This window comes from Vombatus ursinus, unplaced genomic scaffold, assembly GCF_900497805.2.
Source record: "Vombatus ursinus unplaced genomic scaffold, bare-nosed wombat genome assembly UNPS02014802.1, whole genome shotgun sequence".
Taxonomy (NCBI): Eukaryota; Metazoa; Chordata; class Mammalia; order Diprotodontia; family Vombatidae; genus Vombatus; species Vombatus ursinus.
In genome coordinates this window covers 29799198-29823255 of record NW_020954580.1, presented here as the reverse complement: position 1 = coordinate 29823255, position 24058 = coordinate 29799198, and the positions used below count along the sequence as shown (strand labels likewise).

At 37.2% G+C, this 24058-nt stretch overlaps 1 protein-coding gene across 3 annotated transcripts in view; it reads left to right on the top strand.

Moving 5' to 3' along the window:
* The window catches only part of AKAP11 (A-kinase anchoring protein 11), an 84239-nt gene that overhangs the window by 10880 nt on the left and 49301 nt on the right, over positions 1-24058 (top strand). For 2 of the 3 annotated variants that reach the window (XM_027873545.1, XM_027873543.1), the window contains exon 2: positions 128-239. The gene's annotated coding sequence lies outside the window, so the exon portion shown is untranslated. Of the gene's footprint in view, positions 1-127; positions 240-10316; positions 10358-24058 lie in introns of those variants that run through there. The other variant, XM_027873544.1, reaches the window with a different exon arrangement.

Below are 24058 nucleotides of genomic sequence, written 5' to 3'. Positions count from 1 at the left end.
CACACAGGGAGCACACTTGTACGATATGAATATGGCTAGGGTTACCTAGCCAAGGTGAATCAAACTCCAATGGCTGCATCCATGCTGGAACTTTTCTCCATTTTTTCTTATTCTTGCTTCCCTTCAGAGCTGCTGATGTCTTCTGTTGAAGTTGTTTGGTGACCTGTTCTCTCTGCTGAGCTGGACCCCCAGGTCCTCATACTCCAGACCTGCCACTCTGCACTGCACCTCATTGCCTGGTTTGTGAAAGCCTTGCATGTTCCCGCTTCATGTTTTCATTGATGATAACCTTAATACCTATGTAAATTATTCTCGTAAAGATTTTACATAGATGAGAAAGACCATTTTTAATTCTTTTTGCTTAATAGAAAGTTCATTTTTTTAAAAAAAAATCATTTTTCTTCACTGATTCTGTATGACTAGCAGTTATAGAATACCACAGTCTCCAAAGAATTGAAGTTGTCACCCAAAAGGAAAAAGCACATTTAAAGCATGAGTACACTGTGGCACAAAAGGATATCATCAGAGAAGCATGACTGACTGGAAAAGGAGGTGATCTGGACATGTAGTGAGAATGAGTGATAACTAATGGGCCATTACCATCCTCCGTTGGTATCCATGAAAATTCAGGATCATTGGGTTATAGAGTCCTTCATCCAGTTGGGGCCCCTCTATGGAGAACTTATAGGTTATCGTGAACAAGAGTTGAACAGGTTGGAAAGGTATAGACTGCTTTAGAGCTACGTTAGTGATGTCAAACTCAAATAGAAACAGATCTCTGCAGCTGTATATTGACTTAGAAAACCACAAATTAACATTATCTATGTTTTATTGTATTTGTATTTTGTTAAAATTTTCAAATTACATTTTAATCTAGTTCTGCCACACTTGGGAGACCATGAGTTTGATACCTTCTCATTAAAGAAAGTATTCATGAAATATAGGCATGAGTAGTCTATAAGCCTTTGACTTTATTCTTACTCCCGATCCAACTTCTGAAACAAGCAAAAATACGTATTTAGTTTAAACAATTTTTATGTATAACTGGTGGCATATAATTTATTATTGATTTTTATATACTATTTGTCGTCATTGCCATTAAAAGTTTATATTCAGACTCTTGGGCAGCAAATTAGCCCCACCAAGGATGATCTTTCTATTGGAAAACTAAATGTGATTTTCCTCATTTTCATTTATAGGTGTGTTACTTGATGTAAATATGAGACTTTCTTATGTTGGTTTTTTTTTTCATTTTTTTAAACATTGGAACTATGTCTTTAGTTCTGTAGGATCCCAAGGCTTTATTGGTGTCCATTTTATGGTTGTAGCAAGAAAAGATTGGATGTCACTTAACAAAAACAAACCTACAACCTAACATTTTTATAGCAGTTACTATGTGTCAGGTACTGTGTTAAGTGTGTTACAATTATTATTTCATTTGATTCCCACAACAACCCTAGGAGATGGTTGCTATTATTATTTCCATTTTACCGATGAAGAAACAGAGGCAAACAGTTTAACTGACTTGCCCAGGGTCATACAACTAGTAAGTGTCTGAGGCCAAATTTGAAATCAGGTCTTCCTGACTCTAAGCCTGGCAATCTTATTTATTGTGCCACATTAACATATAATATTTTCTGTGGTTAAATCCTTTCTTTGTTTCAAGCAAGTGACTTGCATATCAACTTTTAGCACATAGTTCAAAAGTCTGGAGTCTGGGAGAGTGCTGGTCTGAATAGTAGCAGAAGAAATATATTAAGGTGTTAAGAACAAATAAATTGGATATATAGGAAACAACAAGGTACCCTGAGGGAGAAATAGGAGGGAGCATGTACCAGGCAAGTCATACCTCTACCAGCTCCTTGACTACTATCTCCTCTCAAAAACGGATGGAGATAGTGGCAATAAACTCTGTCAAGCTAAGTACAGAGGCTGACCACTTGGCATTAAATTTTTCTTTTTTGTTGTTATTGTTGGTTCCTTTAATTTTTTTCCTTTTTATTATAAATTGACATGTCATTGTGAACATTTCCTTATACAAAGTACAGAATTCTGTACTTTGTGTAGTTAATTCTGTGATTCTTCATTGTGTACAGCTCTTTTTGGGGGGATATATTTTAACATAGTAGTTCTTTCACTGCCCTACTTACCTGTGTTCCCTTCTATACTTAATTTTGGTCTATTCTGTTTATTTTTTAAATGATTCATTTATACTTTTCACTTTTTTTAGTGTCATTATTATTACTCCCATTCTCCAGTGTTCCTTTGTAATAATTAGTATAGTTATACACAAAAAACTCAAGTTCATATTGGTTATGTTTGAAGATATAATTCTTGTTCTATACCTCTGGTCCATCATTTTTCTCCCAAGAAGTGGGAAGCATGAGTCAGTTTTCTGGAATCATAATTAGTTGTTGTATTGATCATAGTTCTTAAATCTTTCATAGTTTTCCTTTACAGTGTTGTAGTTCTAGAAATTGTTTTCTTAGTTCATGTCACTTTGCATTAGTTGACTTCCATTTGAAGGTGAGAATGGAAATAAACAATTAAAAATATGAATCGGGAATAAAGAAGAGAGAGGCCAAAGATTTGCAGATTATACAAGAGCCTTTTGCCTATTCATCATAATTATTTTCTTCAAGAAAAGATCGAGAAGGGGCTGATCAGGGCAGAGCACCATATGCCAACATAAAAAATGAAATGGATTATATTTTAACTGACAAGGAGTGAGTTATTACAAATGTAGGTTTCATTCCTGAGTCAGCAGTCTTTAGATAGACCGTTGACTTGTTAGAACAAAGATCAAAGCTTTTAAGCTGGAAAAAAAAATGAAAAGGAAAAAAAACTTCATTCTGATCTATTTAAACAAATTGATGGTGAATAAATGGCTATGAGTGAATGAAAGCATACCAATTATAATAATTTTATACAGAAATTTAGCTGACATAAGTCTGTGCTGTACTTAGTCAGCAAAGCGTGTAATATGTGCTATGCTCTGTGCCAAGTGCTAGGGAAAAAAAGGCCTACCTACAAAGAGCTTGCCTTCTAGTGGATGTGGCCCCAAAAAGTGCTTTAATGAACACTTGACTTAATTGTTAAGCAGAGAAAGATGGTAGTTAAGGGCATCACAGATTTGGGATTTGTTTATTTACAAAATGTTACAGATATGAATGATGGAAGATTATGAACAATACTGCTTCAACGTTGGAAAGGGCTGTGGAATGACAAGAACACTAATACACGCTTTGAAATGGACCAACTGTTCTGAAAAACAGTTTGGATCATGTGGAAAAATGATCCAGTTTTGACCTCAAGGAGGCCAAAGACAGTACAAAAAGTCCCACATAAACCAAAATATTTATGTCGTCTGGAAACAAAGTGAGGGCCCATCAATTAGGGAATGGCTGAAAAATTTTTTTTATAATAATGGATATGATAAAGGAATTCTGTTGTGCTGTGAGAAATGACAGAAATGAGGAATTCAGAGAACTAGGGGAAGACTTTTTCTGAATTTATAAAGGAAGCCAAAGAGACCCAATGATCACAATAATGTAAACAACCACACTGAAAAAGTAGCTGAACTCAGATTAATTATAATCACTAGTCTTGGTACCAGAGAACAGATAATGAATCTATCAGCAAACATTTGCTAAATGCCTACCATGCATCATAAACTACTCTGCCTTTGTGTCTTGATGTTAAAGTCATTTTCAATGTCGCCAGGTCCTGACTACAAATCTGGTGCTGTTTCCACTGTACCACCCATGTTCCATTAGTTCAGTTTTCAAGAACTCCATGATGCCTATGTGCTAGAATGGAGAAAAGGGATAGAACTTTGATGGAAACAATAGCAGGATAGGGAAAGTGGTCCAAGTGTGGAGTAAACTTTTCATAAAAAAGTATAATTTAGAATCCTAACAAGACTACACACCCATCTCCCACTTGAAAACAAAAAGAAATTTAAAAATTCTGCAAGAACACATTTACAATGTAAGTAATACTCAACACATTCTTTCCTAGAATAACACACAGTGCCCAAAAAAATAAGTTATTGGAAGACAGAAATGCCCAGTGTACTAATTTCTGATGGAACTGTGAAGCAGTTCAACTGTTAGGGAAAAAAATTTGGAATCATAAGAAAATAATCTTACATTTTTATACTCCTTACACACACCTTAGGAGCATAATGTATATCTGTTTAATTAAAGTCAGTTTGTCCAAATGATCCAAATTTCCATTTCTGTTGCTGCCTATAGGTAACTTTAAAACCAGCCTTTAAATTTAAACACTGGCATGAAGCTATGTAGAATCTGCAGAAAACATAAAAAGGTACTCATTTTCATCATAAATATCAAAGTCAATATTTGGCATGTCACAAGCAACACCTATTCCTCTAAAGCATCACTCACCATTGCCTGTAAATGGCTATAAATCTAACCATTTTCCACTGGGATTACTTGAGATCTTTGGCCTTTTTGTTTCATTTCCAGCCATTAGATAAAACTAAAACTTCAACCTTAGTTCATTTGCAAAATCTGTTACTACCACTCCTATGCCAGAGGAGTTGAATGACTTTGAAAGAAGATAAACTGCCAACCTGCCTTCTCCAACTACAAACTCATGTTTCAGTTGAAAAGGCATCAAGCTATAGTGGACAAAAGAACAAAGAATAGAGATCAAGATCCAGTGTTCCTCTAGGCAAGAATACTACAGTGTTTCTCAATCTTAATATCCGTTACTCAGAAATTCAAAAAAGATCCGTTATTTCATCAATGTAGGTAATCCCTTCAGTGAAGAAGGTCACAACTTAGACACATCTCTCTGTCTAATGTAATTCTTGTAGATACCCTTCCATAAGTTCATCAAAGGGAATCCACCCAAAAGGCTCAGGGGCTTTCCTCCCATTCTGAACATGGTTGTGGGATACTTAGTAATGGAGCACACATAACCTGTATCCATTTGTGGTCCCATCCAGTTCTAGATTTATGATCATATTAAATGATACAAATGAAAGTTGTATGAGCATAGAAAAAAATACCTTTGTCATAACAGATGGCAAAAGATAATATAGAAATAAGAAAGCTAAACTAAATTTTAATTTCTATTCTGTGCTATCCTGCAAGATAGGTTGCTGTTTTTTCCAAGTTTTTTTTTTTAATTGCTTCTTTGGAATACTGTTGTTTCTACACACATTATTGACCACTGTAGACAGTGTAACCTTGTCTCATCTCTGTAGTTTCCATAGTTATAAACAACATAATCATAGCTGCTGTAATTTTGTCACCATCATAGGCACTATTTTAAATTTCCATATCCTTGATCAGAATAGTTATTAAAGTCTTGGTTTCAGTTTTGGCTTTGAATTCAATTTTGGCATCACTTCATCTGACAGCTGTTATGTCTATTCCTTTTTTCTGTTGTTGCTGTTATATCACTTTGGGCACTGCAGTTTGATTTCATGCTTCCCAAAACCAATTTTATGGTATCAGCTTCCTAACAATTTTTTCTAATTCTTCATCTATATATGATTTTTTAAAAGTCCCCTTATTTTGTTTGGTTTTGTATTCAATATTCCCAACCTCTCTAAACCCTATAAAACATTCTTGATTGGTTCTTTAGCTGTATTTAGACTTAGACTACCCCACAGATTTTTTTTGTGAGAGCTCTTTTCCTTTTATAAGTTTCTAAGTTTGTGTCTTTTGAAATCCTTTTTATTTAAATTCTAGGACCTTATCAGTACTGTCAACATCTTTGAAAAGCACAAAGCCAGACCTCTGAGATCTTTGAATTATTGAACCTATTTTAACTGTTAATCTACAACCTCTCCAAAATGAAACTGCTCTTGAGGCAGATCTCATATCCTTTCTCTGCTCTCCAGTAATCATTTTATCATTATATTGCTAGGTTTTGCTTGAATTGATTTTGGGCAGTGTGACAGACTCCTCAGAGTTGGTGTGTTTTCACAAATTTGAACAGATTTCATGGTGGTGTGATTGTTGATGTAAAAATGGAGTCAGAGTAGTATTGACAGTAACCCATTGTATCAGATATTAGACTTTTATCAGAGCTGCTTCAGCAAAGATTTTTGCACTTTACAATTTGTCTCATTCTAACTGTGTTGGTTTTCCTTTGTAAATCATTATGTATGTGTTTACGTGTTATATTTCTCCTGTAAAATCTAAGCTTCTTGAGGGTAGGAATGATTTAATTTTTATTTTGTATCCTCAGTGCCCTGCATAGTTTCTTAATTGTAGTGTCCTAGGTCACCTTTTTACTGGCCATTGCCTTAGGTCACCTCATAATTCAAGGTGCTGTGATGTTTAAATTTATACCTGTTGAAGTAAGGGTAAATGAGCTAGCTGCTGTGTGGGATTTGGTTCTTTTGTCACTTATTTTTACTGAAACTGCAAGTATAACCTCTACTTTGGGAGATTCCTTTCTTAAGCAAAAGAAACGTTTGTGTTAATTATAACAGCAGTTTATTGTAATCTTTTTCACTGCATATTAAGAGTTAATAATTTTCTTTGATATAAATAACTTAAGAGTTTCACGGTTTGCATGCTGAAAGTAAAACTTTTTTTTTATCTTTTTTGTATTTTATTTTATTGCAAGAGACTTTCCCTCCCAAGTACATAGTAACTTCTTCCAGAGGCATTCTCTAGATAATTATTAGTATCCATACTGTGCAGGCTTCCTACCAGGACATTATTGTCACCTACAAAGGTAACCAAATATGTGTTTTTCTTAGGGTCATTATGATATAAATAGTCCAGTGTAGACCTCTAGTTCAAATAACAGCCTGTATAGAAGACCTCTGAGGGTGTTGAATGTATGGCAGGACCAGGTTGCTCCAGAGAGCTGTCATGAATTCAGAAAGACCATCCATGAAATTGGCTACTAGATGTATGTACTCTGTCTATTCAACATGCAAGGCCAAATGCTGAAGCAAGATATTACTGATAAACTATATAAGAAGGGGAGCTTTCCCCCATGTAACTGAGAACGGTCCAACCTCAAATTGCATTGTTGTTGAATTTGTCCTGCAGTTCTTACATAGATGTTGGTGCTTGTAGTGGTGTATTGATGACTTGGTTAGAGTTAGCAAGCATCTCTGTAGCATTGGAGGAGAATTTCTGCCCTACCTTTTCTTCTCTCTTCAGCCTCCTTTACATTTGAGGGGCCTTAATAGTATTTTCAGCCCTTTGCTCACTAACTGTCCAAGCTCTACCTAGCCGATTTATCAATAAATCCTGCTGTAGTTTATGGGAGTTATGTGTTGGTTTTTGCTTTTGCCTTTTCCTAACTAGTTGATAATATTTTCCACGTAACTATCCACTTAGAGAACATTTGCTTCTAAATGTTGAGACGTGGGCAGGAGAGACTAATCATCTCTTTAATCCCACAGATTAGACCTTCAAACCTAGGAGACAGAGTCGGCATTTAATGAATGCACATTTATTGAATTGGATTCATGCAAAAGCTTTAAAATTTTATGTAATAATTTTTAAGTTTACCTTTTATGATATTTGGGAAACATGTTATCTTACTCAATTTTTTGAAAAAAAATCATGCCTTTTGAGTATCTAGTTGCACCTCCCACTTCCTGTCTCCCTCCCTCCCCGCTTTTCCACCTACACACTACTGCCTAATTCCTTGGGACAAGTTTGACTTAACGTATTCCTCAATGATTAATGTACTCCCACCACTTTATACCCTTCTTATTCCAGTGATTCTTTTGTCATTGTTCAAACCCCGGTTTCAGTCCCCTCTCTACCTGCTCTTTTGTTCTCTTTCGATTTTAAAGCTATTCACCCTTTCCACTGTGCTCTCTAGAATGCCTCCTCCATAGTTAACAAGCTGGTTTTCATCTTAAACCTTTTCCTTTCTCCTTCCTTACAGCCTTTTGTACTCATTGAGATCTGGCTCCCTCCTGATGACATAGCTTCTCATATTACCCTTTCCAGCACTAGTAACACTTTTACTAATACCCGTGATTGACTGTTCATGGTGGGGGAGTTGGAATACTCCTTGCTCCCTATTGGGCTGGGCCTGTAGTTTGCCTTCTGTTTTTAATACTCCTGCTCTGTTTTCTTACATAACATTTGCTGCAAGATATTATTCAAGATTATTTAGTTCATTGTGTTTTTCTGGGAAAGCGATATGATTCTTGAATTATCTCAGCATTCATATATTCATTGTCACTTTGTCTTGTTTCAAACTAGTGTTTTCTTCAAATATTATATTTTATTTTGTCATATTAACTTTATTTCTATGCTTTTTGAGTTCTAAATTTCGCATTCTCTCTTTTAGAGTCTTTTCCCTTTTAGAGGTATTCTCTGTCATGTGTTTTAAATTGTCTTTTTTTCTTACTGATTTCTTCATTGATAGCTTTGATTTTTACCCTAAATTCTCCCCTAATTTCCCTTCTTACTTTTTCTTTTAAATCTTTTGTTTCTCTTAGGAACTTTTTAAGGGTTTCTTGATGCATTTTATTATTTCTGAGGTTCTACAGAATATTCTGCCTTTCCTTTTTCCTTTGAGATTTTGAAATTGTTTTCCTTTGCTTCATAATATCTGTTCATTGTTTGCTTTTCTATATTGCTTCATTTTTTCCCCCTTATCTCCTGCTTAGTTTGTCTTTTAGGGGGCTGGGTTCATATCTAGCCTTTCTGTCTTGGCATTGTTTTCTCCATATAGTGTTAGATCAGGTCATCTCACTGCTTGTCTCATTCCCTAGGGGAAAGGAGTAGGGAGAGGAATAATCATTTATATAATGCCTACTCTATGCCAGGCACTGCATTAAACACTTTACAAATACTATCTCATTTGGTCCTCACGACAATCCTGGGAGGTAGATGCTATTATATTCCCATTTCCAGTTGAAGAAACTGAAGCAGAGGTTAAGTGATTTACCCAGGGTCACACAGCTGGTTAAGTGTCTGAAGCTGGATTTGAACTTGGGTATCCCTGACCCCACATCCAGCTCTCTATTAACTGTACAACCTAGCTGCTTCATGTGGCCCTAGTAGCATCTATTTTTTCCTGTCCATATACCAGGACTGCTCATTTTCAATTACCTATTTGTGATAGGACCACTGTTTTCTTGACTCAGGGTGCCTGAGGAAGGGGGACTTGCAGGTGAGGCATCTGGATACTCAAAGGACATGATTTTTTTTTTTTTAACAGAGAGTAGGACAGTATATTTCCCAGATCATTTCCCTAAGATTTTCACCCCTCCTTCCTTATAACATGATTGGCCCCAGTTTCCCAGATGCAACTTTTTGGCATAGGGGCACAAAAAACCTAGCCTAGTATATAGTCTGTGCCTTTCAGTCTTGGTGGTTGCCTAAGACCATGTAACTTGCTGTACCATGATTATATACTGACCAGACAGACCTCTGGATTGAGATGAGGTAGGGCATGTCCAGAGAAACTAAGTACCATTGTATCCTTGCTGTATATCCTTTCTGTGTTTGAACTAAGTGAACCTCCTCTCTTCTGTGACTTACGAATGTCTCATTTCATCCCAACATTGAACTTAACAACTAAGAGGGCACTGGGGTTAGTCAAAGTCCTGCCTGCAACACTATTCTTGTTAAAGATGTGTATGATTGGGTCCAAGTGGATTCCAGGTGGATGGAAACTTACTAAGAACGTTATTGCAGTTGTTAGCTATATATTTTCCTTCCCTTAAAAAAATGCCTCCTGTTCTAGATGTTTTTGGAATTGCTGAGTTTCTCTTATTCCAGTAGCTTACTTTCTCAGTCATGAGTCAGGGCAAGCTCAAATCTCTCCCCAGTTAGAAGATGGAGGAGAGAGTGCCTTCATTGTTGCTCAGAAGGTTCAGAAAACACCTGTAGCTAAAGCTTGAGAAGCAAGCTTCTCACATGTGTGTAGTGTATATGGGATCAGTGGGTTTTATTGTTTATGATTGTATTTTCTCGTGTTAAGTGCTTTTTTTGTTTTTAGATATTGGAGCTGGGCATTCATCTGTTCATTCCACTGTCTAGAAGCTTAGACCTTTTCATTTTAGAAAGACTTCATTATTATCAAATATGTCTATATCTCTGTTCACATGTTTTTAGTAAGAAATGTAATTATTTGTAACTTTTTCTGTATCCTAAATGTACTAAGGATGTAAGTGTTTCTGCCAGTTTCTAGGAATAGATAGCGTTTGTATCCCCATGTAGATATATGATAAATTATTTGTATTAATTCACTTTTCTTCCAGCTTGCCTATTCTTTCCTTTTCCCTTTTTCCTTGCAGTATGGTACAGAGGAAAGAACATTGGACTTGAAGTCAGAAGAACTGGGTTTGCGTCCCAGCTGTGCCATTTATTAGCTGTCTGACCTTGGGGTAAGTCACTTAGCTACTCTGACCCCCAGTTAATAGTAGCACACATTTTTTACATTTTATAAAGTGCTTTTCTCACAGCAACCTTGTGTATCTCTAATTATCATCTTTTATAGATAACAACTGATTTTGTTGAACTTAGGTTTTTTTCAATTACATTTCAGTATTCTCTTCACTACATTGTGGTGTATCTTAGTTTGTAATGTGGGAATAAACATATTTGATCTGCTTACCTAAAAGGGGTGTTCTTATTTTGTGTACTCTGTAACTCTATATAAATAACTATAAAGTAACTATATAAATATCAGCTGCTATTATACTTATTTATGTTTTCTTAGTTAAAATATATATATATATATGTTTTTAATTAAAATGCTTGAAAATAGTGCATTTTCTTACATATTTTTTATCATTTACTGTTTGTTTCCCAGTGTTCCTTAATGTACACTTTGCTGTACTCTTACCATTCTTCATTCTCTTCTGATCCTTATTCATGTTCTTATATATCTGTGTATCTATGTGCATATATATGCATGTCCATGTGTGTGTCTGTAGATTATACGTATGCATAGTTGCAGTCAACATGTATATCTTATTCTATTTTTTTCACTTAATGTTATTTTAAAAGAAAATCTTTTCACATATGGACATACTTGTCATTTTTAATGGCTTTATGATATTTCATTATATTACTATACCAATTGTTTTACCATTCTACCATTGTGAAATGTTGTTCCAGGTTTTTTTGCTATTACAAATATTACTACTATGAATGTCTTTATAAATTTAATTTTTTTTTCATTTTGAGTTTTTTCCTTGTGCAAAGATTAGAACTTAAAAAAATAGTTACTGTGCCTTGTAAAAGTGGGTGTTGAATAAAAATGTTTATTGAATGAATGCTGGATTACTCTCTAGAGAGTAAGTTACCAACAGTGCCACCAGCAATATAGGTGCACTTCTCTCATCCCGAATGCCATTGCAATTTGTTATTTGTATTTATTTTTGCTAATTCAATAGGTATATATGAGTACTTGAAATCTCTCTAAATTTCTGTGTCTTTTATTGCTAGTGGGGAAGTAATGTGCACAGGGGGATAGAGGGCCAACTACAGAGTCAAGAAAACCTTTCTGTATGACCACAAACAAGTTGCTTAACCTCTCAGTGATCTTGATACTCTCTGACTATACATAAAAAAATTAATTGTTGAGTTGTGTTGGCAGAGGGAGTTGCTGCATTGGGACTAGGAGTTTCCTGTATCAGTGAGATCAAAGTTAGGGGTTAGAGTGTCCTGTTCCTCTGCCCCCCCCTCCAAAAAAAAAAGGTGTTATTAAACCATTTTTTTGCATCTGATGTTTTTTGCTGTAAGTATAGAACTTTGTACAGAGCCATAGCAAAATTGAATTTCTCCCGGTTTATTTAGAAAATACATGTGCTATTTTTGGGATGCATGATACATTTGACTATGCCTCTAGATGTATCTGTGTCTGTATGTATCGGGGGAAGGAGGAATTTGGCCCTTTTGAAAATACTTTGTAGTCATTTGTATATTGCTACCAACTTTGTGAGAAGTTTTTATTCATTATGCAGATAAAGAAAATAGTCTAATTTTTCCAACTGATAACATGGTGAAAAGGAATTGAAGGTTTTGAATGGTCTCGAGTTCCCTCTTTCCTTTAGCTGAAGAACTCTTGCTGCCATCATCTTTATTGTTCATAGTGGTTATTGTGGCCACCATTACTCTCCAGGGGCCTCTGCTTGGTGGAATATTATCAATGGAAGGCTTCTACCAGTTGTAGGACAGGAACTGTTATGACAGAATACCTGGAATCTCTGGAAAGAGAAGTCCTCAAAGAAACTGGTAGACTATGTTGGAGGAACACTTTTTATTATCCAGTTACTAAATACAGACTACAGCTATAGACTGCAACTTCCTTCCTTTATTTATGTTTGGAGGCTGAGAGGAGTTGGACCATGACTGACAAAATCACAATCACTGAAATAATGAAATTAAGGTTTACAAAGTCATCCATGCTTAACTACAGTCCTGTAGGGAAGGTAGTGCAAGTATAATTCCCATTCTAATTGAGGAAATTGAGGCTTCAAGTGTTTTAACTTGTCCTTGAACACAATGAAAAAGCCCTTTAAGAGTCAAGCAGAAAACTCCAGATCCCCAGATGAGGGGAACCCTATGCAATTATAATACCAGGAATGTTTCAGATCATGGTGTAGTAGAAAGAGTGCTGACTTTGAAATTAGAACTGAGGTTCTTAATATCAGTTTCACAAACCTTCCAAGGGTTTCATAGATATACTTCAAGAGTCAAGAGGGGAGGGAACTAACTTGGATAAGACAAAAGAATTACATATTTATTTTCACTAGCCTCTGAAAGGGAAAGCTAAGTTGTGTACCTGATAGAATACCGGACTTGGAAGTGGGAAGACTCATCTTCATGAGTTCCAGTCTGGTCTCAGATACTTACTGGCTGTGTGACCTTGGGCAAGTCACTTAATCCTTTTGCATCAGTTCCTCATCTGTAAAATGAATTGAGAGAAGGAAATGGCAAACCACTCCAGTGTCTTTGCTAAGAAATCCTCAAATGGGGTTTCGAAGGGTCAGACATGACTGAAGTTGACTGAACAGCAGCAACAAAAATCCTTTGAAAATGAGTGTTTCCTTCAATTATCTTCAAACCATGGTTATTTCTGAGGCCACAAATGATACTTCTAGAAGCTATCAAAAATATTGCTAAAGATTAAACAGCTTTTCAGTCTAAGGTGGGATCCTTCTCTGCAGTCTAAGATGGGATCCTCCTGGCTCATTTCCCCCATTGTGTTCCTTTGAAAAGGAATACCCACCTGGCTATTCCTGAGTCTGGCTATGAGGTGAATCTGATACTGCATCGTTGGAAACTGAATTATCGGAATCCAAACAGAGCTAATGAAGTTTTATCCTGTCATGTCTGGGATCTGCAGTCTTTTCTGTCAGATTTGTTTCTTGCAGACTATAGGCCTATAATTGATAACAAACAGCAGGTACCAGCCAATGTCTCCCCTCGCCCCCATTCGTTCCTTGGATGCAGTCTGTGCTCAGTTCCAGTCACCTTCCTCTTTGGGACCCCCTCGAGGCAGGGACAGCTCTACTCCCTTGCAATTTTGGAAGCCACGACCTTCGCCCCTTACCCCAAAAGAATTTGGGACCCTTTTGAGGGGGGAATGATGGGGTTGGGATCTGGACCCCAGAAAGGAAAAATCCTGGACTTTCCCACATGGCCAAATCTCTGGCATTCCCTGAGGCCCATCAACTGGCCTTTTATCGTGGCTATGCCCACTCTCCCAATTCTCTGTTACCCTTAACCTATCCTAGCCCTCCATTGTCTTACCTCCCAATGGCCCTGGCCACTTCCCACCCTTAATCCTAGCTAGGCTCCATTCTTCTTTGGCCGTGTGGGCCTGGTGTCTGGCATTCTATTACCTCACAGTCTCCACAGACTACTTGGCCTCTCCTAGATTTCTCCCACAGTCTTTCTGTATGTGAGGTCCATCTTGTCTCCATTAAGTTGCTCAGATTCTTGTAATCTAGTCACTGGTCAGATTCTTATAATCTAGCCAATAGCTCACTAATGTTCAGACTCCTTAAGAGTCTGCCCAATGTGACGGATGTTCTAATAAACCTTGTCTTTTGCTGAAAAAAAAAAGATTAAACAGCTTTGGGCAAGAAATTGGAGACTTAGAGACATAGTGTCTCCATCACTAGCAATAATTTAAAAACAAAACACTGAATCACCTGTAGGCAGGCTGTTGCCATGTTCTGTCTGTTATGCCCCCATCTACCTTTTCACTGTTACCTCTGTCAGATTTCTGCCATCACTCCTGTGAAAAGTCGTTTACTGGTCTCTGCTGCCATTGTGTATTCTTTCCTTGTCTGTTGCATTTTATTCACTCCCTGCATTTCTGTTGTTAGGGATGTTCAGGAAGCAAATGGTCTCTACGGTTCTAGTTTTCTTTCTAAAGATATTTCTAATTCTTCTTTATTATTGAATGTCAGTTCATGAATGGTTATTTCATGTATGGTAAGCTCACATTTGCAGGCATCCTGAGCTCTGTTGTTCTTTGAAATACATTTTGTTCCCTTTTATATTTTCTAGTGAGTACAGAATAGTCTTGCATTATTTGAATGTCTTTTTTTTTATTTGAAAGTTTTTCCTACTTGATTGTAGAATTTGTTATTTCTGAATTGAATTGTTAAATTTCACTGCTATGTGTCTTGAAGTTTGCAGCCTTGGGTTTTTTTCTGGAGGTGATCTGTGAATTCTTTCAATTGAAATTTCATATTCTATGTTCAGAAGTTCTGGACAGTTTTCTTATTTCCTTCACTATAGTTTTAATTTTGTTTTTGTTTTTGTTTTTTTGTTCTGTTGTGTTCTAGGAGATCTGTGGTGCTTAGGCTGTCTCAATGTAGTCTCTCTTTGGCATCAATATGTTTTGCTTGTGTAGTGAGTAGATTTTCTATTAATGTTGTTGTTTTTTGCTTCTCTTCTTCTAGGTTGTCCTTTACTTCGGTTGTTCACTCTTTTGTTTCTTTGGTGATGCTTGTCATTGAAAATTCCAGTTTTTCTATTCTGCCTCTTATTTTTGCTGTGTAGGCTATAAATTCTGCTCACATAATTCTCATTTCTCTCTTGAACCATTCAGGAACATAATGTTGTGGTTCCGTGTTCTCAAATTCCACAAGACTTGCTGTTTCATCAAATGTTGGATTATTTTCCTTCATTTTGCAGTATTTATTCATATATACTTGAACTTTTTTACTAAATCTGTAGACCATGATTCCTTATGTTGTTACCGTTTTTCCTATTGATTTATCTGTTTATGTTCAAGGTTTTTAAGTTTTCTTCTTCCTGATATTTTTGGTAATTTGCCTTCCCCCATTTCCCCCCACATTTGTTTTGCTTTCTGACTCCTTCTCTGATTGTGATTTCCTTGGGGGCTAGATCTCTAAACATCTCAGCCTTCTCTCATTCTGGGCAATTCACAGCTCAACAGCCTAAGTCTCTGCCCCATTTGACTTTTGGGTGGTCAGAGCTGATGGGCAATTCCTTTGAATTATTTTGGATAGGTCCTGCAGATGGACATTGATGCAGACAGGAATAATGAATTATAAGATTTCCAAACATTTTTTTTCCCTGTGAGAGGAGGTGTCCTATGTCAAGAAGGCAGGGTAAAACATGGGAGAGGGCACAGGAGAATGACTTCTCTATTAGCTGAAAATGAGCAAAAGAGAATGGCCTCACTAGTAGTCTCAAAAAACTCAGTTTTTCCTATTCTGTTTTGAATTTTCCTACTTTACTATTGTGTTGTCGTTCATTCATTTCAGTTGTGTATGGCTCTTCATGATCCCTTTTGGGGTTTTCTTGGCAAATATACTAGAGTAGTTTTCCATTCCTCTTCCAGTTCATTTTACAGATAAGGAAATTGAGGCAAACAGGGTTAAATGACTTACCTATAGTCACATAGCCAGTAAGCATCTGAGGCCAGATTTGAACTCAGGAACATGAGTCTTCATGACTCCAGGCACAGCACTCTATCCGTTGCCCTACCTACTTTCCTATGGGTTCCCTTTAACTTGCTATGATAGCTTATGGTTTTGTGTGGCAGTAGAAGATTTATTTACTTTTAGGAAAAACATCTCGGGTTTTTCTCAGTTGAATCAATATTAAAAAAAAAAATTGTGTGGCAAGTTGCCCAAGTTGATGAAATCACAGGTTCTCCTGTCCCTTTTTCCACTCCCTCCCCTTTTGTAATGATTTCTTTTTTTTCCCTTTTTTTAATTAATTAATTTTTAGTTTCAACATTTACTTCCACAGGATTTTGAGTTCCAAATTTTCTCCCCATCTTGTCCCTCCCCCCACCCCAAGATGGCATGAATTCTGAATACCCCTTCCCCCAATCTGCCCTCCCTTCTATCTCCCCACCCCCCTTCTCTTATCCCTTTCCCCTTCAATTTTCCAATAGGGCAGGATAGATTTCTATACCTCTTTTCCTGTATATCTTATTTCCCAGTTGCATGTGAAAACAATTTTTAACATTTGTTTTTAAAACTTTGGGTTCCAAATTCTTTCCCTTCCTCCCTCCCCACCCACTCTCATTGAGAAGGCAAGGAACTTGATACAGGTTATACATGTATAGTCATGCAGGACACTTCCATAGTAGTCATGTTGTGAAAAACTAAGTATATTTCCCTTAATCCTATCCCGCCTCCCCCCATTTATTCTGTTCTCTCTTTTGACCCTGTCCCTCCTTAGAAGTGTTCACTTCTGATTATCCCCTCCCCTAATCTGTCCTCCCCTCTATCATTCTCCTGTTCTCTTGTCTGTTTCCCCCCCCATTTTCCTGTAGGGTAAGATAGATTTCCATACCCAATCTAGTGTTTATGTTATTCCCTCCTTAAGCCAAATCCAATGAGAATAAAATTCAATCATTCCCTCTCACCTTCCCCTGTTTCCCTTGCACTGTAAAAGCCTTTTCTTGTCTTTTATGTGAGATAATTTTTTTTTTTTTGTCAAGGCAATTGAGGTTAAGTGACTTGTCCAGAGTCACACAGCTAGTAAGTGTTATGTGTTTGAGGTTGGATTTGAACTCAGGTCCTCCTGACTCCAAGGCCAGTGCTCTATCCACTGCGCCACCTAGCTTCCCTTTTGTGAGATAATTTTACCCCATTCTACTTCTCCCTTTCTCCTTCTCCAAGTATAATCCTCTCTTACCCCTTAATTTTATTCTCCAGATATCACCCCTTAATCTTCAACTCACCTTGTGCCCTCTATTTATCTCTCTCTCTCTCCCCATGTCTATATATATATATATATACATATATATATGTATATACACACACACATACATACATACATACATACATACATATAATTTTTTCCCTCCAACTACCCTAATATTGACAAAGGTCTCATGAGTTACAAATATCATCTTTCCATGCAAGAATGTAAACAGTTCAACCTTAATAAATCCCTTATGATTTCTCTTTCCTGTTTGCCTCTTCATGTTTCTCTTGAGTCTTATATTTGAAAGTCAGATTTTCTATTCAGCTCTGGTCTTTTCATCAAGAATGCCTGAAAGTCCTCTATTTCACTGAATGTCCATTTTTCCCTCTGAAGGATTATACTCAGTTTTGCTGGGTAGGTGATTCTTTTTTTTCTTTTTTTGGGGGGGTCTAGGCAGTGGGGTTAAGTGACTTGCCCAAAGTTACACAGCTAGTGAGTGTTATGTGTCTGAGGCTGGATTTGAACTCAGGTCTTCCTGAGTCCAGGGCCAGTGCTCTATCCACTGTGCCACCTAGCTGCCCCAGGGTAGGTGATTCTTGGTTGTAATCCTATCTCCTTTGCCCTCTGGAATATTATATTCCATGTCCTGCAGTCCCTTAATGTAGAAGCTGCTAAATCTTGTATTATCCTGATTGTGTTTCCACAATACTTAAATTGTTTCTTTCTGGCTGCTTGCAATATTTTCTCCTTGACCTGGGAACTCAGGAATTTGGCTATAATATTCCTAGGAGTTTTCCTTTGGGGATCTCTTTCAGGAGGTAATTGGTGGGTTCTTTCCATTTCTGTGTTGCCCTCTGGTTCTAAAATATCAGGGCAATTTTCCTTGATAATTTCTTGAAAGATGATGTCTAGGCTCTTTTTTTGATCATGGCTTTCAGATAGTCCAATAATTTTTAAATTTTCTCTCCTGGATCTATTTTCCAGGTCAGTTGTTTTTCCAATGAGATATTTCACAGTTTTCTATTTTTTCATTCTTTTAGATTTGTTTTACAGTGTCTTGATTTCTCATAAAGTCACTAGCTTCCAATTGCTCCATTCTAATTTTCAAGGAAGTATTTTTTTCAGTAAGCTTTTGGACTTCCTTTTCCATTTGCCCCATTTTGCTTTTTAGGGCATTCTTCTCCTCGTTGTCTCTTTTGGACCTCTTTTGCCATTTGGGTTAGGCTATTTTTTAAGGTGTTATTTTCTTCCTTATTTTTTTGGGTCTCTTTTAGCAAGCTATTGACTTGTTTTTCATGATTTTCTTGCGTTACTCTCACTCTACTTCTCTTACTTCCTTTTCAAAATCCTTTTTGAGCTCTTCTATGGCCTGAGACCAATTCATATTTTACTTGGAGGCTTTGGATGTAGGAGCTTTGACTTGGTTGTCTTCTTCTTGTTAATCTTCTTTGTTACCAAAAACAGATCTATGGTCTGGCTTTTTTTGCACAGTTTGCTCATGATCCCAGCTAATTACTTGAGTTATAAACTCTTTGTTAAAGTAGGGGTCTGCTTCCAGTGTGGAGAATGTGCTGTCCCAAGCTTCAGGGGTTTTGTGCAGCTGTTTTCAAAGATACTTCTAGGGACCTGTAAATTTTCAGTTCTTCCAAGGTGGTATGATCAAGGGTGAGGTGTTTGCTCCTTTCCTGGCCTGTGCTTTGGTCTATGAGTGACCATAGGCACTCTTTTCTGCCTTGGAACTGTGAGAAGAATTTCCTCTCCACCACTGCTATAAGCTCAACCATGTCAGCACTCTGCCTCACCCCAAGACAGCCACCCAGAACTGTGACCCAGATCCAAGCCCGGGTAAAGCAAGAGAATCCTGTACTAGCAGAGAGGTCCCTTTAGTCCGTCTCTCCCTAGCCACTCGATTCTCCCTCAGTCTATGGGCTAGAAGCTTTAGAAGCAGCCACTGCCCCAGGGTGGCACGCAGAGACTGGGGCTGGGACCTAGCTTCTCTCTCACTGCAGTCACAGATTTTTCCTACTGACCTTCTAAGTTGTCTTTGGTGTTAGCGGGTTGAAAAGTCTGGAAATCACCATAGCTGCCTGTGATTCAGTCTTCTGAGGCCTGCACCAGGTTCACTGAGTCCTGTTCTGCTTGCACGCCTACGCCAAACTGTGATCCTCTTTCTGCCCAGCGTGATAGACCTTTCCAGTCAACCATCTAGGTTGTCTTGAGCTGGAAATTTGTTTCACTCTGTCTTTTTGTGGCTTCTGCTGCTTTAGAATTTGTTTAGAGCCATTTTTTACAGGTATTGGAGGGGTTTGGGGGAGAGCTCAAGGAAGTCACTGCTTTTACTCTGCCATCTTGTCTCTGCCTCCTTTGTAATGATTTTTCAGTACACATGGACTTTTTGTTGTTGTTATCATAGAGATTTCAGGTACCTGGTACAGAGGGATGGTAGAGAAAATCTGGAGAACAATGAAGACAGTTGACCTGGGTGTCCTCCTTAAAATGGAGGTTTTGTTTTGAGTGATTGTAGATCTTATTTAGGAGATACTGTACTTTTCCAAGGCTTCTTGCAATCAACATGGAGTAATGAAGTGAAGAAAATAAAAGGGAGAGAATTATTTAAAAAAACTTTCAAGAACTTAAGTATATTTAAGCACTTTAGAAGCCTCATTTCCATATAAGCTATTGGATGTCCAGGCTTCATGAACCACCAAGAGTGAAAGTAATCACCTGGAGACAATGGAGCACATAGTACAAGTAGATATTTATTTCTGGTACCTACTACCTGCATTCAGAGTGACTGAGATAGGATGGTCCTCCTAGACAGCTGATAGAGAGCATCTGTCTTCAAAATCCCCTGCCTTTTATACAACAGACTTTCATAACCATATCACATAATAACCCATCCTCTATTCTCTTTGGCTCCTTGATATTGCTTGACTACATTTGATAAGGTCGCTCATCAAACTCAATTGTATTTTCTTGAAAGCTGGTGTTGTAGTATTTTTTGCTTTTGTCAAGCATGAGTTAGTAGCCTTGCAGCATCTTTTCTGAGCATGGAACAAATCTCTTCTTCATCTCCTTCCTAATGAAAAAATACAAACCTAGGAAAAATATATAGTCAGAGTATATTTGACACAAATTCTGATCTTTTGTACAAGTCCTGATATAAGCAATTGACATGAAGCAGTCCTCACAAAACCTTAATTAAAAAACTTCTACTGTGCAACGTTTAGCCCAGTGTAATATCTTGTACACACTAAAACTCTCCTAAGTGTTAAATATTCTTATTCAAGATCTCCTGTAGTCTTTAATGAAAATAGGTTTTATGATATAATGTAGTGGTTCTCTGTCTTTGGATACCTGCTAAATGATCCAGTGTAATAAACATCTCTAGACTTAATAAATAACATGTATCTCAAAATACATATTGCTGTCTTTCAAAGTATGTAGTTATCTGTTGTGATTAATGAAGTATAAATTTATTTAAAAGCGTTATTAGTTCATAGTAACATTTGGTCACTCTTGGTGAGCTCATCAGTTCAAATGAGTTTAATATCTCTTTGTAGTTGACTCCCAGATCTGCATATCTAGTCCTAGTGTCTCTCCTGAGCTCTAATCCCATATCACTAATGGCTTACTGGACATTTTCAGCTGGTTGTTTTAGAGGCATTTTAAATTCAATTTGTTCAAAATAGAATTCATTCACTCTCCAAACCCCTACTCTCCTTCCTTCCTTCTCTCTTTTAATTGAGGATGTTATCATACTTCTAGTCACCCAGGTTTACATCCTTGGTGTCACCCTGGAGTCTTTCTTATTTATCTAGTCACTTGCTGCACCTTGTTCTTCTATCTCCACAATATTTCTATATCTTTCCACCGTTTGTAAAACTGCTAACCTAGTTGAGGCCTTCACTACCTCTCACTTAGGTTCCTGCAATAGCCTTCTATGTGTTCCCCTTTTAAGCTTCCCCATACAGCTGCCAAAGTGATTTTCCTAAAGTGTAGCTTTGATCATGTTATCTCCAGCAAACTCCAATGGCTCTATTGCCTTTAGGTCAAAATAGAAATTCCTTTGTCCTGCTTTTAAAGCTCTTTATATCCTGGTCTTTTCCTTCTTTTCCAGTCTTCTTATGCTTTACTCTACTGCTCACACTCTACTTTAGTCCAGCTAGTCTGCCCTACTTGTCATTCAGCACACACTACCTCCTCTCTCTCTGCTTTTACAGTAGGCCATCTCCCATCTTAATTTCTGGTTTCTTTCAAAATGCAACCTTCCAGAAGCTTTTCTTGGTTCTTAAGTTTATAGCATACTCTCTTCCCAAACTATTTTGCATTCATTTTGTGTATATTCTGTATAAACTTATATGTGTATACATGATCTCCATTAAAATGGTAATTTCTTAAGGTTGTGCCTCTATTACTTGTCTTTTTATCTCCAGTGCTTATAGAGATACAAGAATGTGAGTAGTTGTTGATCATTTTCTTAATTATTAGCTACTAATAATACAACTACTAAAATGGTGGCGGGTAGGTTGTCATGTCCTTTGTACCTGAAAGGTTTCGTTGCCTAAGGCATTGAGAGGTTACATGACTTGCGCAGGGTAGGATAGGCAAGATGTTTCAGACTCAGGGCTTAAATCCACGTCTTTTTCATTTGTAGGCCTGCTCTATCCATTATGGCATGCTGCCTCTCAGAGGCTTAAGATATATTTTAAGTGAATCTTGCTTCTTATTTCATTCACTTTCGTCTATGAGAAATGGAAAGGAAATACGTTTGCTGCCATATGTATATATCCTAATAATTAAGTTTACCACTTTAAACTCACTCTCTAAGATACCTGTGAATGAATGAATGAGAAACTTTTTTTTTTAAGCATCTATGTTTATTGTACTAAGAACTGTTCTAAATACTGGGTATACAAATACAAAACCAAAGATAATCCTTTCCCTTAAACGTTTCACTTCTAATGGAGGAAAAATACTTACAGAGGTAGTGGCCAAGGAGAGACACTTAGGTGTATGAGGCCTTAGATTGATACACTCCATCCAAGAACAATGGCAAAGCTGATTTGATTAACATTCTTAGTTCTGGAGTTGTAGGAAAGTAGGATGTATGTGAATAGAAAGGGTGCTTGCTTAGAGGGTGGTGGTTAGTGATTGATGATTGGAGAGGTCATTGTGGAAAAGGTGGACAAGAGGAAGAAGAAGAGTGAATTGAATCATAGTTGGGTATTTCCTAAAATAGTGGTCTGAATGAGGCAGTCACTAATCAGGAGATTGAGGCTGCAGACTGGAACTTCCTCTAGGACGTGGTCTTTGGTGTATGAGACAAGACAGTTCCAATAATTCTTCTTCATAAGCAGGTACGGATTACACATTTGGAGATAGGCAAATTATGAAATCTTTCTTTTTAAATAGTTAAGAGTATTTGGTGTTTGTCATTAGGATAAAGTTTGTTTTTAAGATGGGGAAAAGCTGAGATTATTTTGTAACAATCTATTTTTAAAATTTCAGTTTTTATTTAATGTTTTTGTTTTTTATCACCTTTATTTCCAAATATATCCTTCTTTCCCCTCCCCAGCAAGACATTACTTGTGAGAAAAAATGCAAAAGAAGCTCTACAATCAACCAACATATCATTTGAGCCTAATAGTATATGTAATGGTACACATCCATAGATCCCCTCTACAGTGAAGGGAAAGGGGGTGTGTTTTTCTTATCCTTTCTTTGGAGACAAGTTATAATTACACAGCATTCAGTTTTGGCTCTTTTTATTCATCCTCTGCATATTGTCATTTTGTATATATGTTCCCTGATTCTGCATATTTTACTCCTCATTAGTTCATATTAGTCTTCTCATTCTTCTTGGAAGTCTTCATACTGATCATTTGTTATAGTGCAGTGCTATTCCATTACATCATTCATGTTTCCTAATTTGTTGATCCATTCCCAAATCAGTGGGCATTTACTTTATTTTTAGTTTTTTCCCAATATGCAAAATACTGCTATACCTATTTTGATGTACAAGAAACCTTTATTTTCTAATTTTGACTTCTTTAAGGTATATGCCTAGTACTTATGGTGGAATCTATGGACGTTTGAGACACTTTGTTAACATAATACCAAATTGGTTTCCAGAAAAGCTGGACTAATTCAGTCAGCAGTGTGTTAGTGTGTCTGTCTTTCTGTATCTACTCCTCCTTTGCCATATTGCTGCATATGAGGTACAACTCCAGAGTTATTTTAATTTGCATTTATCTTGTTAGTGATTTGGAACATTATTTCATATGATTTTGTTGTTCAGTTGTTTCAGTCATGTCTGACTCTTTGTGACACCATTTGGGATTTTCTTGGCAAAGATATTGGAATGGTTTGCCATTTCCTTCTCCAGATCACTTTACAGATGAAGAACTGAGGCAAAGAGGGTTAAGTGACTTGCCCAGGGTCACACAGCTAGTAAATGTGTGAGGCCAGGTTTGAATTCAGGTCTTCCTGACTCCAGGCCCAGTGCTCTATCCACTGTCCCACTGAGCTGCCCTGTTTCGTGTGATAGTATTTTTGTAATTCTTCTTTCAATAATTGTTCCTAACCAGAAGCTTTTCCTGGCATATGCTAAGTGCTTTATAACTGCTTTATCTGTTTTTTGACCCCATCCATTAGAGAATGACTCTTAGTCTTAAATAATTCTTCTAGTTTCCTGTTCATCTTGGTATCAGACAGGAAGTGGAAAGGTATAGCAGTCAGGTGTGGGGAATCCCATTGTTCTGTAAAGTTTGCATTCAGTCAAAGGGCTGCACTTGAAGACCTAGAGGGCCACATGTGGCCTCAAGGCCACAGGTTCCTCACCTGGATAGTACATAAAGAGCTAGCCTTGAAACAGGATGACCTGGAGTCAAGTCCTGCCTCTGACATAAACTAGCTGTGTGACTTTTGGC